General features: G+C 53.3%; 1 protein-coding gene across 5 annotated transcripts in view; it reads left to right on the top strand.

Annotated features, from left to right (window-relative positions):
- The first annotated feature begins 9,221 nt into the window (after positions 1-9,221).
- The window catches only part of LOC125956736 (protein vein), a 37,256-nt gene continuing 28,994 nt past the window's right edge, over positions 9,222-17,483 (top strand). The window contains exons 1-2 of one of the 5 annotated variants that reach the window (XM_049688904.1): positions 12,675-12,751; positions 14,156-14,394. The gene's annotated coding sequence lies outside the window, so the exon portion shown is untranslated. The other 4 variants (XM_049688902.1, XM_049688901.1, XM_049688905.1 and 1 more) reach the window with 4 other exon arrangements.

The raw sequence follows: 17,483 nt of genomic DNA, 5'->3' as shown, positions 1-17,483 counted from the left end.
CATTGCGCTGGGTAGTTGTTTTGTGCCGTGGCCTGGCCTGGCCTGGCCTGGCCTTCTCCCCCCCGGGGCTTCTCTGGTTCCGTGCACTCTGTCCCATCTCCGAGACACCGACTCCGAGTGTCATCATAAAGCGCTGGTGTCTGTGCAAGAAACAGAGAGCGAGAGAGAGAGAGAGAGAGAGAGAGAGAGAGAGAGAGAGAGAGAAAGAGAGACTGATCGGATCGGTTCGGTTCGGTTTGAGTTGGTGGCGCGGGAGTGTCATTGCAAATGTCCTCCGCTTCTGCTGCTGCTGCTGCTGCTGTTGCTGCTGTTGCAGTAGTGCTTCTGCTTCCATCATCACACACTCCGATGCGCAGCAACATTCATTCCCTTCACCGAGTCACCCGCGAGTTGCCCGCCCCTCTCGCGAATCGCGCAGACGACAACAGCGTCGCCGTCGTCGTCGTCGTCGTAGGAGTGCGAGCGCGGCGCGCAATGCGTTTGAGGCGGACTTCGCGCGGCACTAACGGTTATGGATGGATGTAGCTGCGCTACCGGTTCACTCCAACCTGCGCCACGCTCCGGCCACGCACCTCCTCCAAACCAGCGTGCGACCTCTTTCTGCACCAACCTACCCACACACACACACGCACACACGCTCGTACAGGCACACATACATGGCAGTCTCGATCTCGCGGTCTCGGCGATCGGCGTTTGGTGCGATGCTTAGCCAAATAAAGAACAATTGCGAGCTGTATTTTCGTTTTCAGCAGAAATATTATGTATTTTATTAATACTCACCACCACCACCACCCTCCCCGTCTGGTGCACCAGTGGAGTGCTGGGAGTGTGGCCACGCAGCAATGGCGTGCCGTCTGTTCCCATGCACTGGACTGAACGGAGGGGAACGTTTGAGAGTGCCATTGAGTGATAAGTAACTGCCGATGCACTTACAGTCGCCGGCCGTTAATCGATGTGTCACAAGGCAGTCGGGACAGCTACCGGCGTGTCAAATGACGTCATGCACCGTGCAGCTGATTGTAGACTAACATCTAATAACTGTATCGCACCGCGGTTGCTGCACTCTCCTGTATGATGCCAGCAACTTATCGATCCGCCCATTTCGGTGGCCATCAACTGCAAATGGTTTTTATAGAGCGGCGCGCACACAATCCGAGGAGCAGAGCAGCAAGCCAGGCAGGCAGGCAGGCCAGGTACACCGACCGACCGACCGAGAGGATCGTGTCCGAGTCCGAGAAGTTCGCCGGCACTGATCCGGCATCGGTGACCATCGGTGGCGGTGACGGAATGGAGTGTGGGGGTAAGGAATGCGAGGCACGACCATGCGGCCACAGTGTGACAGGCGCATGGGAAGCGCAATGTAGCACCAATGTACGCGCAACGCTTGGACGCGTCGCGGCGTCAAACTTTGTAAATTGTGCGCTGCATTGCCCGCTCACGCTGCATTATGATCTAAATTTGGTCTGTGCGCGACCGCGCGCATGTGTGTGTGTGTGTGTGTGTGTGTGTGTGTGGACGGGGCTAAACCTTCCCCCCTACTACCAGACAGCGCCTTTGATCTTTCCCGGAGGGAGGGAAGTGCTGGTGGGAGGTGAGATTTTGCGGTTTTGCGCTTGTCGCCGCGTTTTGTGCCTGCTTTGCATACGCATTCGGCTTAGGCCGGCGCCTTTCAGCCATGTGGCCAAGATGCTTAATTTGGTTAAACATGGGGGAGACCGCACCGTTGGACCTGCACGGTTTGGACTGCGGTCATCATGCGGTCGATAGTACGTCGGAATCGCGCCAATGGACGGAATGGAAGCTTTGGGTTCGGGGAGCGTCTATCTATAAAGAAGGATAATTAGATGCATCTGCTTGCTGTTCATGGGTTCAGCAAAGGTTGGTTGTTCTTGCGTGAAGGCGCTTATGCAACATGATTTCTAGTTTTTTTTTTATCTGTAGAAGATCTGTATCTGTGAATTCATAAATTGAACCTATTATTTGGCACCTCTCAGAGGAGCCTAAATGAACATGTGCTGGAAGGGGACCAAAGATGGCAGCTTAGTAGGTTCACGTGTATATATTGTCCTAAGTAGTGATCTTGCTTGAAGTTAAACTAATATGAAAAAATACGGCACCCAGCGTCTCCATCAATCGGTTAGAGGCTGCCAGTGAACAATACGCATACCTCGCTTGACTTGTATAGTGGTGATCGTAAATGCTGCAACAGTTTTTCCGCAAAAAATGTTATTTGACAGTTCGATGGGCTTGATAAAAGCAATTTCTCACTCATTCAAATTGGCAAAACCACGGCCATACTCCGGGATTTGTGCTAATTAGAGGAAACGGACGGCCATCTCCCGGGCAAACACGCGCCCCCCCACCAATGGTTTCGGAGTTGTTCAATCTCCTCGCGCACATAATAAATAACTGGCGTATTTATTTACCTTTATGGGGGTATTCACACCCATCTGCCGATCTGCTCTCCTCGGCCGGCCATCAGCGAGATCAGCGGTATACCAGGCGTGATGGCGTCTTGATTTCGGATTTTTCGTCGAATCCATTTCCGCCGACAATGTTTCGCAAATGCTGCGATGCGCCCGCGTTCGTGCTGTTTGGCTCCAAATGTATCAAAACGGACTACACCTGATTACGATGCCCTGTCGCAATCATTTCTTTCGCTTCTTCTGACTCGTACGCGTACACCCTTGGGGAAATATCCTTTAAAGTCCGATGGATAGCGTCGTGGTAGCGTAACTCGAAGTTAATAAATGGACAATAAAATCCAGTTGTCTCGTACCCGGCAGGCCCGCTTGCTAACCAAGGTCTGGCCAGGTCGGCACACTACTCGTGCTTCCCTTCTGCTTCTTCCGCTTGGCAACTAGCACTTTTAACGCGCCTGTCTGTAAGTTCACATCCAAGATGGGCCACGCTGCTCGCAGTCCAACAAATGTAAACAAACAAGCGACGCCCGGGCGGGCGGGCAGCTGACGGTGCTCAGAGTCTAGTTTTTCGCGAGCGCCACTGGCGCCAGCCGGATTCCGGAATTTGGTCCGATTGTCGGCCGAGCTACTACACATGTTGAAACATGATGGTCCCTTTGCTGGATTCGCGAATTTCCTGGAATCCGACATCCGCCATCCGGAATGCGTGGCAGCGTGAGCGTGTTAAGTGAGGTTATAGTTTACGAAGCCAAGAAAGCTATAACAGCTTAGCTTGGCCTTTCAGCATGGAATATTAGCCAGTTTTCGCGAAAGACGATCATTATACTTATCGAGGCTTTATTGGTTCGTGGAGAAACGAACGAGTGGGCGCTACTCAGATCCGCTACGGTTGGTTTGTTTGTTTTGCCGAGAAATTAAGCGATAACATCGAATATCTGTTTAAAGTTTAGCAAAAATGGATTCGGCCAACACGTAACGCTAGGAACAGGTCAAGCAAACTTGGAACATCAACATTGAACCTTCATCTGTCCAACGACAAAACCATGGCTAAGCCAGTGGTAATTATAAACGGTGCGCTAGAAGCTACCTGCTAGTGAGCTAGATGCGTACAGTGATCGGTACGCTGGGTAACAACAGCAACAACAACAACACTTTCTGCCACCGAGACACCCGACAACCCGAGACGGTCGCCCATGCGCTGTACTACATTTGTGGTGAGCTCAAATCCATCCTAGACATGACTGGTGAGTCAGACAGGTCGAGGCAGGAAAATGTAAACAGTTTCCACCTTTCTCGCGTCACTCTTCTCTCTGTCTCTCTCTCTCTCTCGCTCGCCTGACGTGAGCTCGGATTGCGCCAAAAGTGATTTGCAAAAGTCAAATTAAAAGACATTACCAACAAGAAAATCCCCTGAACATGGGCCGTGCTGCGACGACCGGTTCGTGGTGCGACCACCGAGAAGTGATTAAGATGCCCAGTCATAACAACTGTGGTGGGAAGGAAGACAAGGGGAAAAGACACCCGCACCTCGACGCATACAACGTTGAATTCGTGTCTCTCTTTTTCGCTTTCTCACACACACACACACATACACGCGCGCACAAACATCGAAGGAACCAGTAACTTTAACAGACCTTATCCTGCGAACGTTAAGCTCAGCAGCCCCCGTACCAGCAACCATTAAGGACTGAGCAGCGCCAAACAGGGGAAGAGAGATAGCGAGAAAGAAGGGCGAGGAGAGGAGAGGTCATACGGGTGAGGAAGCAGTGGACGAAATAAAAAAACGAGAAATGAAAAAACCGAAAAGATTTCATCGTTTCGCCGGGAACGCCACCACCCCGAAATGGCCGCTCGTAAATATTTCGTCAAAATAAATTTGTCATTAAGTTGTCTGAACTGGTGAGTTCAGAATTTCAAAACAAATGCAGAGACAACCGCACCAGCACCACCACCACCAGCACCACACGAGCGGAGGACCCCATTTGGCAAGCAGGTTGGAAACTGCCATGAACGATGCGCTGTGTGGACTGACTTGCCACGGAGGGTGGCATGTTCCACTGCGGGTGCGATCCAATTAGGCAGCGATCGTTCTCATGACGACCAAGACTGGCCCTGCCTACTGTGGCTTCAGACCACCACTGGTGTGCTAATGCTAAGCGGTCAGTAACGCCGGAAAATATGGCGACGGATGCATCCAAACAATGCGCAAGAACGCTGTTGTGCAGTTTGCATCCGATGCATTAATTCGCTGCAAGATATGACGAATGGGCTTTGTGTATTTTTCACATCAAAGATTATGTGTTTACTGTTCCCATGCACTCGTTAGGCTTATCTGGTTTTTAGATTTTTTTAAAAATATGTTCATTAGTTTGTGCTTAATCGCCTGCATTTCCTTCCTTCTTCCTCGGAAAAGTGAATTAAAAATGGTCCTAAGTGGTTGAAATATGCGTGGTATGATACAGAAGTGATTTAAACATCATTAACCACTTAGATTGCATTGTTAAACGTATTGTAACTTTTCAATTTGAAGTTTTCCGATAATATTGTTTGCATTTAGGGCTATGCAGTGCTGTGCTGTTGATTGCATAATGGTTTTTTGCTGTTTTTTTAAATTTGATTTACTTTAATCATTGGTATGAAAGTTAACTTAATTACAGTACGATGATTACCGATGATCATTTAAAGGGCTCTATTTTATGAGCAAGAGTAAGCAGCATCGCAAGACTAATCTTACCTTCGCGTAGCGCATGATTGGTGGTCAACAAGCCTGGTCGGCCCCGGGTCCAATGTGCCACCGTTAATCATAAATTTGACGCAAAAAATGGAGATTTCGAACGGAAATGTCAGTGAAAAATGTGTTAGATTTTCTTTGCGAAGCGAAGCTAGAGAGTCAAGTGTTGGGAAAGCGTCTCTCCCTTTTTCCTTCTTGCCGAGGGGGCGTAGAACCACCCCAGTGGCCAATGGAGCACGCGCGTGCTCATAATGAGATAGAGAGAAGAACACCCCCGCCGCCCCCCTCCCTCCTTTACACGCACACCCGGGGGTGGTCAAGGCGGATCGGCACGAGAGTCTCGTGAGTTGTGAATGTAAATGTCGCCATCTTCCTACCTCGACATTCGCTCTGCGGTCATCTTTCTGACTTTTCTGTTTTCGTGTTTCGCGAAACGCGAACTGTCGCGATGCACTCACACACACACAGGAGCGAGGGATTTCGCTTTTTTAGTATCCGCACCGCACCGAGGGAGGGGGTTGAGGGAAGGGTGGGTGGTCTTCACCTGCATGGAGCACCTCATGCGCACGCTGATGCCGAAAGCGTTTGCGTAAGTGGAGCAGCCAAAATCAGGTCCACTCGTTGGTCCGTCTCCGTCTGTGTGTGTGTTGCGCGGTTTAAACAGAGAGAGAAGAGGTGAAGCGACCGAGTGACTCAACTCAATATCAGACGACGCGCGCGTGCATATAGCACGCACCACAATAATGTGCTTCGTGTGCGGAAGGATGAAGGAGAGGGGAGAGGGTGTCAGTGAGGTGGCGGCTGCCTGTGCAGGAGCCAAACGACGTTGACGTCGACGTCGTCGCACAAACTGCGTACGATCGTACGCTTTCTGAATGAAAAGATTCTTTCGCCGCCGTCGTGGCCTCTCGCGATCATCACCACGATCCGCAATTATTGTTGCGCGAAGAGGTGCAACCCTCGCCCCTCAACTATTTTCAATAAAAAAAAACCCGCCAACAAACTGCTGACTTCAAACTGGTGCGCAAAGACACACGGCAAGGAAGGTGGAGGGCGGGCTGGAGGGCGGGGGGGGGGTCTTTGGTAGCGAAACAAAAAGCGAGAATCATTTTACGGTCCGTTGCGAGTGCCCCGAGAAGAGTTCAAATTTAATGAAAAACCCCCAATGAACTGGAGTGTGGCCCGCGATGGACGACGATGACGATGACGACGACGGTGGTGGTGATGACGGTGGTGGCACGGAGAATCCTCAAATGAAATCGTTACGCCGCACTGCCACCGCCGCCGTCGTCACCGTTGCAGTGCAGTGCAGATTTGAACGAGTTTACGGCGCGTAAACCCTCAACAGGGAACGTCGTCGTCGTCGTCATCGTCGTCGTCTGCTGCTGCTGCCGGTAACTCCAAAAGTGTGAGAGAAAAGCAACGCGCCTATTACAGCCAGCAAAGCGTCGTTATGATGATTATTATTCCGAGTGAAATTTATTGTGCGAATGCGCAAAATCAGGTGAGCACGCGAACGGCAGCGCGCCACTCGTCGTGGTGTGTGATCATGAGAAGAGAGGGAGCAGCCCTATACATGTAGCCACGGGTGCCGTGGGAAACCTCTCCAGCCTCTAGGCACCGGAAATGAGCAAAGGATTGTGTGTGTGTTGTTGGTCGCTCGTCCCGCGGGAATGGGAAGCAACTTCTTCTTCTAATCTTGGCATGCCAATCGCAAGGAGGCACGAACCAGCACCCTTTTCTGAGGGGCATTAATTAATGATCAATCAGTGGGCGAAGCGTGTGCATAAATCCAGTGATTTATCGCCCGCATAAGGAGGCACGCTTCTGTGTGCGGCACACCATATTATGGATGAAAATCGTCTCCGAGGTGGCCTCTCGTTCGTCGAGGCACCGCCAGGTTTCGACGTTTCTCGACGGCATTCTGCGATACTAATTAGGTCCAGCTGGTGGTAGTAGATGGATTTTCGAGCCTGGCCTGGTCACCATTACTAGTGCGCTCCGTAAAAAAAAACACATCGCAGAGACACACGACAGAGTTATGCGATGATTGGCGCTGGACGTCGATGGCGGTTAAGATGAACAATTTCAATTACAGGACGTCCATTGGATCATCTCCCTTACCTCCCTAATCTCCACACTAACCTCTAAAGGCCCCCCCCCCCCCCCCGGGCGAATTCGCCTAAAACAATGTCGGTCAACCTTCCACCGGCCTGCCTGCCTGCCTACCTTCCACGCTTATTCCACCGCCTACCGTCGTGGGTGCCATTTTGTAAATAGATTCATTCGCATCATGTTATCAATTTGTTCCGATTTTCCACTCCAACACCGGAAAACAACAACATCGCCCCCAGGCCGGCGAGTCGCGAGTCACCACGGAGCTCCCCACCGGCTTCCGGGCTTCCTCGGCCGCTCCGTAAAGCTGGCTCATTAGCGACCGTACCACACGCACTTTGGCCCCTCCCCCCCCCCGACACCTCATGGCCATCGGCCATCGTACGCACTTTTACGCAGCCGGGCGCACCCTCGCGTCCCGCATCCCCTCCATTCCGGCAGCGCGCAAACCGCGAACTAGTTCTTCGGGTGACAGACAGAGGAGAGGACCCCGGGCAGAGGTATGTGGAGGGCGGCAGACAGTGGGGTTGGTGGGTTCCGTCTCGCTGATTTCTGGTGCGTTCCCTTTCGACGCGGCGCCGCACCGGGCACCCCGGGCACCCGGGGCGCGGTGTGAAGTCGCTCGTTTCGTTCGCTCGAGTCACTGTGTAGCCGGTCTCCGGTCCAGGGCCCAGCTTGCGTTGTCTCCGGCTCCCCCGGGTGGAGGGGAGGTGGAGAAGAAGGGTGCAAGAGCGGCTACGCCGGTGGTTACGGTTGGCCGGGCACCGCGAGCACCATTGTGATCCGCCGCCATCGCCGCCGCCGCCGCATCACCTTTTGGCCTCCGTTTCGGTTTTCGGCCCCGGCACCACACACACACACACACACCATACGCCGATGACCCCCGGGTGACGGACGGGTGGTGGTTTCCACGCCAAGCCAACCAAGACACCAAATCCAGCCCACGGCCCGGTTCGGTCGCTAATGATGATTCTCTTCTTTTCTTCACAAACAATTTAGACATTTTTCATCGCAACGCCACGGCCCAAAAGTAGTCGACCCGCTGAGAGACGACGACGGCCGCTCGCGCTACCCACCGAAGATCCTCGCCCGTTACCCCGTTCCCCGCGAGAATCCATCCACCGAGGGTGGCGGCTCTCACGCACTCACTCATCCTGGTCGCGGAAAAGCGCGGCGCCCGTGAGAGAACGGCACGCGGCCGGCATCGCGGCACCGCGTTGTCGGTGCTGCTGCTGGGGTTGAGTTTTCCACGCCGGGCCAGTTGCTCGCCGTCCGTCGAACTGTACGAACAGTAGAGAGTGTCCTCAGCCTCGAAGCGCACCACCACCAGCGCCTTTTGCTGCGCTGCGCTGCGTCATATTCTCTCTCTTCCTATTTACTGTTTCGCTCTGTCTCTCTCTCTCTCTTGCTCTCCGTTCACACTGTCGATTCTCGGTTCGGTTGGGCTACGCTGTTCCTTCTTGCAAGCGGGGGCCAAAGTGCTTCGAGTGTCGAGATCCGACTGACGAGTGACGAGTCCCCGGGGGTGGGGAGGTGGTGAAAAAGGATCGTCCGGTCCGCTAGCATCAGCAGAGGAGTATTTGCGCGCGTGTGTGTGTATATCTATTTGAGTGTCATTGCGTATGTGTGCCTAATACACCGATCACAGTGGAGTGGAAGTGAATCGTTTAGTATATTTCGCAGCAAAGTGTCAAACCAATCCTGCCGATGGTCACAACACAGCTGGCAATCGCAGCAAGAAGTGCAACTGGGCGGTGGCGGCGTCGTTCGATGGTGATGCGTTCAAACTGACCGTCGGTGATGCCCCCGGTGTGTTGGCGAGTTAGTTAGGTAGTTGGTTGTGCTGTTGTTGCGTGTGTTTCGGTGTGCGGCTTTAACATGAAAATACATCAAAAGGCCATCGAGCCATCCGTCAAACAAACGTCCCCGTGACCACCGCACGGTCAGTGGTTGGAGTGTGTGTGTGTGTGTACGTGAGTGTGGATTAAGTGATCAACGCTGGGACGCTGCCACCTCGCCGGACTCAGCGGACTGTGTGATCCGGTGCCTTCCGACATCCGAGCACCGCTGCCGCCAGAATCGTGTCCTTCATGTGAAGTAAGTTTTCCATCAATGCATCAATGTTGCTTACTTATAAAACGAACTTCTTGATAAACTTCTTTCATCTACTCATTGTTTTTTGTTGAATTCGTGGATTGGGTGTTTTTGCTGATCGGATTGGCCAACTGCGTGCCAACAAAAGCACGGGCACTACTGCCTCACGAACGAACGCGTTGAACGCTGCAGCGAACAGAACAAGGGGGCGCAGCAACGCGCGCACCGCCTGCAACAACGCCTTTTCACACCTTCGCACACACTGCTACTGCTGCTGGGGGGCGGTGGCGGCGGCGGCAGAACCAGTGTTCCGTTTCGGGGGTGATTACTCACTTATCTTCCGCCACCACCACACCATGGCCGACACCTCACGCGACGGTACCGAGAGCAAGCTCGCCGTAGACCGAGATCGAAGATCAAGAGAACGCGATCCGGTGGTGCGCGTTCTCGAGCTTGAGCGTCTGGTCTGGCTTTTCCCGTTTTTCTTCTTCTTGTTCTTTCCTTCTGGGGGCTTTAGGCATCGCACTTCTGCCACCCTTCTGCTTGAATCCGGTTTCGAAAATCCGAAAATCGGAAGCGAACGATCGGCAAGCAGCGGCGGCGAGCCAAAGGAGAGGTGCGCGAAGCGCCGGTTCCGGTGGGAACCCGGCCCGCTTCGCTCTTCATTCTTCCTCCCTCTCTCTCACACACACACCCCTATACTTGGCTGTCGGAGGTCATACACGATAATGGTAATTATCTAATTTTCAAGTTCATACCCCGAAGCACCGTTCGCCGCTTCCTTCCGCCTGCGCCTGGTGCGTGGTACGATGATCATCGATCTGGGGGGACCATCGGACCACCGACCGGTTGCGAGGTGTGTGTGTGTGTGTGTGTGTGCGGAACTGGACCCCGAGAGCCCCCGGTGCGGTGTGAAGATAATGGTTTTCCGCTTGCCGGCCGGCCAGAACGGAAGCCAGCCGTTCAGCCCCGTGGCTGCAGTTCACTCTCGTTGGTCGCTGCGGCCGCTGTAATGTGAAGAGAGAGTAATAAAATAAAGAGCGCCACCGGATGATGATGACGGATGGTGGCTCTTGGCAGCAGGCTCTGCACTGCTCTCTACCTTTGGCACCTTTTGGGGCGCCATAAACGCGCCAAGTCGCGCCTCAATTGCACATCGCCACGGCAAGGGTTCGTCTCGTTTTCCATTTTATGGCCTCTCTCGTCGGTAGAAGGATCATCCACAGTGCCCAAGTTATACCCAGGGTTAGACCCGGAACAGGGCACGGAACGCTGCTTCGACCGATCGTCAGTCAGTCCAGAATGGTTTCTCGGTTCCGCTCTGGCCATCCGGAGTGACCCAGCGAGGAATGGCTACGGAAGTGTGTAGAGGGTGTGTGTGCGGGGTGGGCTAGTGAAGAAGAAGCAGAGGGTAGGTAGTGGTCTATTTCGGGGGTTTACAATTAGCGGCTTCGGCGGCTTCGAATCCAAAAAAAAAAATTGGATTTATCCGCGCACTCGCGTTTCCCTTTCGAAGGAGGAGAAGGAAGATGGAGGATGGTGTATCAGAAGGGTGATCGTCTTTTCGCGAGGCCAAAGTGTGTAATGTTTGCATCTACCCCCCCCCCCCTCCCCTCGTGCTGCTCCTCTTGGAACGAGCGGCGTGCACGTTGCGTGGAACACGGAAAAATTAAAAATGAAAAATCTCTGCGCGCGCTCTCGCGGCGGCCGCCTGCACACAGACAGACTCACGCACACGCCAACACCGCTGCGTCTGCGATTGCCCACTACACCCCCATCCCCTCTCCCTCGTTGGTCCCCCATAAGTTGGTTGCCAGCACGGAGTTTACTCGCTCGCGCAATAACCAACATATAGCATATCATCACCATCACCATCATCGTGATCACGGAGCATCATCATCGAGACGAGAAGATCAGCGCAATATGCTGTCTGGCTTGTGCTCCATGTGTAGTAGACAGCAGCAACAGCAACAGCAGCACCAACTCATTACACGCGCTCCGAAAACGCCACCGAAAACCCATCCTCGCGCTCTCTGCGCAGAGGACTGTGTGCATGCATGTGCGTGTGTGAGTCTGTGTCTGTATGACTGAGAAGGAGGGAGAATTGGGAGGGGGGGGGAGAGAGGGTGCTGAAGGATGGTGATGGGGTGATGGTGTTGAAGCTGATGGAGGTTCTAGTACCGCCTGACTGTTGGTTGGCTGGCTGGCTGGCTGGCTGGCTGGCTGGCTGGCTGGCTGGCTGCTACTGTGCTGTTATGATGGCCAGCCGCACTAGCGACGGCGACGGCGACGGCGAGGAGAACGCGTAAAGCATAAGGAAAATCTGTCTGAAATGTAAATATAGATCATGCGATGCAGGCGCGAAAAGCGAGAAAAATCAAGATGCGTCGTAAAGCATTTTTCTCTTCTTCCTTCCTTCTGCTGCTGCTGCTGCTGCCGCTGCTTCTGGTTATTCCTTTGCTTCTTCTTCTTCTTCGTATTCTGCTTGCTGCTGCTTGGCTTTTCCGACCCCTAGTACGACGCTCGATCAGCCATCTAGCCAGCCAACCAGCGGTGTACGGAGGAGAGGATAGGAAGACGATCGCTCCGGCCCCGGCCACGGCTAAAAAGAAGGTGGTCGCGTGCAGCCGGCAATCGACAATCAATCGACCGATCGAGAAACGCGCACTGCACTGCAAAGGGTTCACTCACCACCAACCTTATTAACGTCGTCGTCGCCGGCGGCCCGACGGCTGGGCTGGGGGTGGATATTGTCCGCATGATTGATGCTAAACAATCATAAACGCAACGCGCACAACGACGCGACACACTCCGGACGGTACGAAGAGTTACGATCATCAATCCGGTCGCCACCTCTCGGGGGGCGATCGACCGCAACCTTTTCTCGATTTCCATGAGCGTGAGCGTCGCGGAAAGTGCGTTTTCCGTCGCCACAACCACCCACGAGTTCCGCGAGTCACTCACCTCGGATGCTGGTTGCTCTCTGCGTCCGATCGGTGGCGACATCTTTTTGACCGATAGATGGAAAAAGGGTGGAGAGAAACGGGGGGAAAGGTTTTGCACTTTTCGCGCCGACGATGATATGGTGGTGGTGGCCGTCGTTCCAAACACCCCACAGCGAACCACCCATCCACCCACCCGGCAGCAGCAGCAGCAGCACGGTGGACGCGCGATTTCCACGCGATGTCGCTGCGTTCTGGACGCGCCGCGGTTCGGGTTTGTCGTCGTCGTCGTCGTCGTCTTCGTCGTCGTCGTTCGAGTCCGCCGGGGGCACGCGCGTAACGACGATGGCCATCAGCAGAAGGAGCAGCAACAGCAACAGCAACAGCAACAGCAGCAGCATCACACACCAGCCAGACTACCAGAGCAGATGCGAAACCGAATGGCGGTCAGTACGCGGCGAACCGTCGGACGTGTCGAAACCGTCTCAGCGGCCTCTAGTAGAAGTCTCCCCGGCACAGGCCCAGGGACAGCAAACCATCCCCTCGCGCCCTTTTTGTCCTCCCCCAGTGTATCTTCCTCTCTCTCTTCTCTCTCACACACACGCGAGAAAGTGCTGCGTGTAGTGCGATCGCGAGGCGGCGAGCTGGTTGGTTGGTTGGTTGGTTGGTTGGTTGGTTACTGGTGCGCGGTACGTTTTGCGACCGAAAATACCCCGAAAACGGCAAGGGGTGCGAGGGTACATCGCGGAGTGCGTCGCATCGAATTGCGGATTCTAGTGTGGCCGGCCACGGGCTCGGGATTGTGTGATCAACGTTCATTATTTCGTTAAATTCCGCGACGACGATGACGACGACAACTTTCGTCTTCATTTTTCCGGTGGAAAACCTTTTCCGGGCACTCTTCCGGGCCCGGAGAGAGGGTGTTAAGGGAGGGTGGTGCGGTCAAGTAGCTGCTGCTAGTGACATCCCGTCGACCGATCCGTTTTTCCCCGTGCACCGATTGCGCCGGGAACCGTCCGCGGGGGGTGAGGTAGGAGCTTGGGAAAGTCGGAAAACTCGGTCGCGACTTTTGCGCGACCTCCTCGTCACCGATCGTCGCCGATCGTCGTCGCTGTCGTCGTTGTGTGCGAAGAGCGCGTGTTCGAGACAGAAATAAAAATAAACGTCAGAACGCGCCACCGTCGGGGTCCGCGTAGACTGGTCACAATTGTGCACCGCTCCCCCTACCCGGTACCGTGCGTGCGTGCGTGCGTGGTATGTGTGAGTGTGTGCGTGTTGTGCAAGATGATCATTAGGATGAGAGAGTGAAGTGAGACGTGGAGGAGCAGAGCAGGACGAGTGTAGAGAGAGGAAGCATTGCGATCGTCGCGCGAGGATCGTCGTGTTGCCGAGTCTCGAGAGTAGCGTGTGTCTGAGTAGCCCTTGCCCTCAGCCACCTACCCACCCTCACATTAGTGTGTTCCCGTGTTGTGTCGTAGCCTGGCGCACCCCTAGCCACCCCCCCCCCCCTCTCCCTCGCCATTATTTCCCCGTCATATTTTTGATTTTCGTGGTTTTTCAACTATTTTCCTCCTACGTATTTTTTATGTTGGCGCCCTTTTTGATGACTATAATAACTTGAGTGCCATGAAAGACAGTTTAGTAGAAGTTGGGATTCGATTACTATAACTCGGAAACCACCTCATTTCCTCCCTCTCTACCCCTTCAAATCACCATCAATCAATCAACAGATCAACCACTGCGGTTTGTGGTGCGTTTGTTATTCAGATGAATTTTTTTAAACCTCTCTCTCTCTCTCTCTTTCTCTCTCTCTGTTATCGATTTAACCATTCTAAAAACCGTTCGAACAGTGGCCCTGCCGCCATACTGTGACAGTGTAAAGTGCCAAAAAAGGTGTAACAATCTTCGCCATCGTCGTCGTCGTCGTCAGCATAAAGCAACGAAAGCATAAGGCCACGCAAAGGCCCCCATCACCGTCACCGTGTCCTGTTGTGTTCTCGCCGGCCGGTTCTGCTCGCGTTTTTCCCCCTTCCTCAGCAAAGGTGCCTGGTTGTGGTGGTGCAACTGCCGCGTGAAAATAACCATTAACGTAAGTCAATCAGCAGCTAATCAGGGAACAACAACGAGCGTGTGCGGATCGAGATCATCGTTCGAAACCGATGCCGATCGATCGCGCCGCTGCAGCCACTGATGCGGCCTCTTCTTGTAGGTAGATAAGAGGGAAACAGGCGGTGAAGGGGGTGTTCTAAAAATAGAGCACACCCGCGCCCAGATCGCGGGCTAGACGGATAGAGTACGCACGCCGTTCGAGCTCCGCAGCAGACCGTTTGTCGCGTGATGCATTTGCAGAATGCTCGTTTACAGCGCGTAGCAGTGCAGCACATATGAAGCCTAAGGATGCATATTGGCTTGGCTGTCGATCGTTCAGATCAGCTGACCACCACTCAACCTGTGACAGACTTGGCGAACGCGGAAAATTCATTCCCTATTGGGGACGGGATTCTAGGGAACATTGGCCTTGCCCCGAAAGTACTGGAGGTTATAGAAAGTCCCAAACCTATCCCAATCCTATTCCACATCCCACGTACGACCTTTCCACTACGTCGACCGGGTTCAATCGAAGGTTAAGTGAGTAACGAGAAAGTGAAGAAAGATGGCGCATCATGCAAGATGGAAGCGATCGAGGGATTACAGATCGGGCTCTAGGTCCTTGGATATGGTAGTGATGGTGCTGGGACAATTAGGGAGGATAAGGGCGCAGGAGTAGCCATCGAGAGGGTCTCTGGTTTATGTTTTTCACACTCGTTATTATGATTATCATCACCATTCATCATGCGCCACACACACAACCAGCCAGCCAGCCAGCCAGCCAGTCAGACAGACAGACAGACAGGCGTTTGGTTTCTTCGTCCATTTTTCGTGAGGTTCTTTTTTTTCCTCTCTGTTTTGTTGCAGAAGAAAATAGGGGAGATGCACGTCGAGTCTGTCTTCATGTTCATCCTGCCACGGGATTATCGTACCACGCCACGAGGCGTACCATTTATTTCGAGAGCTTCACGAGCGAAGGACACACACACACACACACACACACTCGTGGATACAGTAACGTACACGCGTGTTCCGTCTTCCTCGGGGAAGGAAATGATTAACTGCCCGGGACGAAGGGGAAGTTGATGACAACGTAAGCCACACACACACACGGTCAGACAAATTGCGTAGATCGGGCTGAGAATTAAGGATGATTCGTTTCCCTCGCTGTCATTGCCAAAAAAAAAATTACAAGGATCGCCAACGATTATTCGATGACTCACACGCATATCGACGATCGTTCGACTTTGCATCTCGTCCCACGCAAGAAAAGGTTGGCACGTCATCGTTGGTCAGCAGAAGTAGTAGTAACTAGTGTATTATGGAGGGGAGGGTTTGGTAGTAGTTGCGGTCATTTAGCGGGTTGCAACAACTAAACCAGGTCTAATTATACCGGACCAAACAACGTGCTACGGACATGTCGGTACGACGCCCACCGTTACGCCGCACATAGCGAAGAATGCGGAGCGAAGATTGTTTTGGAAATGGGCGACCGTGGGCGGCGGTCAGGAAAACATTGTAAATATTGATTTTCCACTTGTGGAGGAGCACCCGGAATGGTTGTCCGCCAATGATTAGTGTCCGCCGAAAAGCCGATGGCGTCACGACGGCGGCCATTGTGGCCATCACCTTGCGATGGTGCACCACGTGTGAGTCATTACGCCGCTCTCCTTGCTCCTTGGTTGGTGGTGGTGGTGGTGCACCGTTGCTGCACGTTGCTTTAAAATAGGTTATGCTCTCGCAGTACCGAAGTACCGAGTGCGTTTCCTGGAAGTCACGGCGCGTGTGCGCGTCATGGCGTCGTGTTTGCCAAATCGCACACCATAAATTGGTTTTGGCTGTGGCTGCCGGCAGGGTTAGGCCTGGCAGACGGCGTTAGATGTGAGCTGTCGTCTGGGGGGCGCGCAATCTATTTTCAAACCCATCCCATCAGCGGCGGCTTAAACGGTTTTGGCATCGCGACGACGACGACGACGGTGGCGGCGGCCATATGCATCTCCTCGTCCCTTTGGGGGCTTTAAATATAGTTCGGCCAGCCAGCCAACCAGCCAGCCCTTTTTCCAGGACCAATGAACCACGCGCGGCGGGATTAAGCGCACGGTGGCGATCATTACTCATCGCGTTCCTGCTGCAGTTCATTTGGTTTTTGGAGAAAAACTGACGATGCTGGCGTGAAATCGAATGACGCATCGCTTCCACACCCGGCACCGGTGTCACTTCCATTCGGTTCAGGTTCTCCTCGATCGTCTCGATCGTATTCCGATCGCGCAAAGTGCAAGCATACACGAAAGAGATGCTACCGCAGGTGTTGCAGGCAGTGTGCCCTCATAGTTTGATGTTTGTTTGGTATTTTAATTAAAGTACATATTTAAAATCGACGATTGTATGACGCTTCGACTGAAAGTGTTTCGAAAATAAATGCGAGATCATACTTTCCACGAAGTACACATTGAAGTATAGGGCATGATCACCTGTTTTACAGTTGATTCTGTTGCACTCTGTTTAAGTATAGAAGCAAGAGTATTGTACCGAACTCTGGTACTGACTCCTCAATAAGGCTGAGGTAAATTATGGAAAAACTTGGAGCAGAAATGTGTAAATATTGAACAGCTAGACAGAAAATGTAACATTTCTGTGAGTACTAATCGAATTACAAGGTATTCGACTTGATCGACTCAAAATGTAAATTAAAACAATCGAAACTGATCCACCTACAAGGGCATATTCCTCTGTCATATTTGGTTGGTTTATGCAAAAACAAAACACCCTGGCTGGCTGGGCCCATCACTTCGCTTTCGCTAGCCACCGCACCGCCACTGCCACAGGTAACGCCGGTTTCGAAGGGAACCTGCTGTCTTCTGCTGGTTACTGGCATGGGCTCTTTTAGCAGCTGCAGCAACTGCATCATAATATGCCCATCGGAGCAGAGTCCGATGGCCCGAAATCCCACCAGCCAGCCAGCCAGCCAGCCAGCCAGCGCCGACAACGACGCGATGCGCACGAATTGCTTTACGACCCCCCGGTACCGCCGCCGCCGCCACCGCCATCGTAGCCACGGCCATGGAGCGACCGGGAGACGATCGCGAACAG

The sequence above is a fragment of the Anopheles darlingi genome, chromosome 3 (assembly GCF_943734745.1).
Source record: "Anopheles darlingi chromosome 3, idAnoDarlMG_H_01, whole genome shotgun sequence".
Classification (NCBI taxonomy): Eukaryota; Metazoa; Arthropoda; class Insecta; order Diptera; family Culicidae; genus Anopheles; species Anopheles darlingi.
This window is presented reverse-complemented; position numbering and strand designations above follow the sequence as displayed.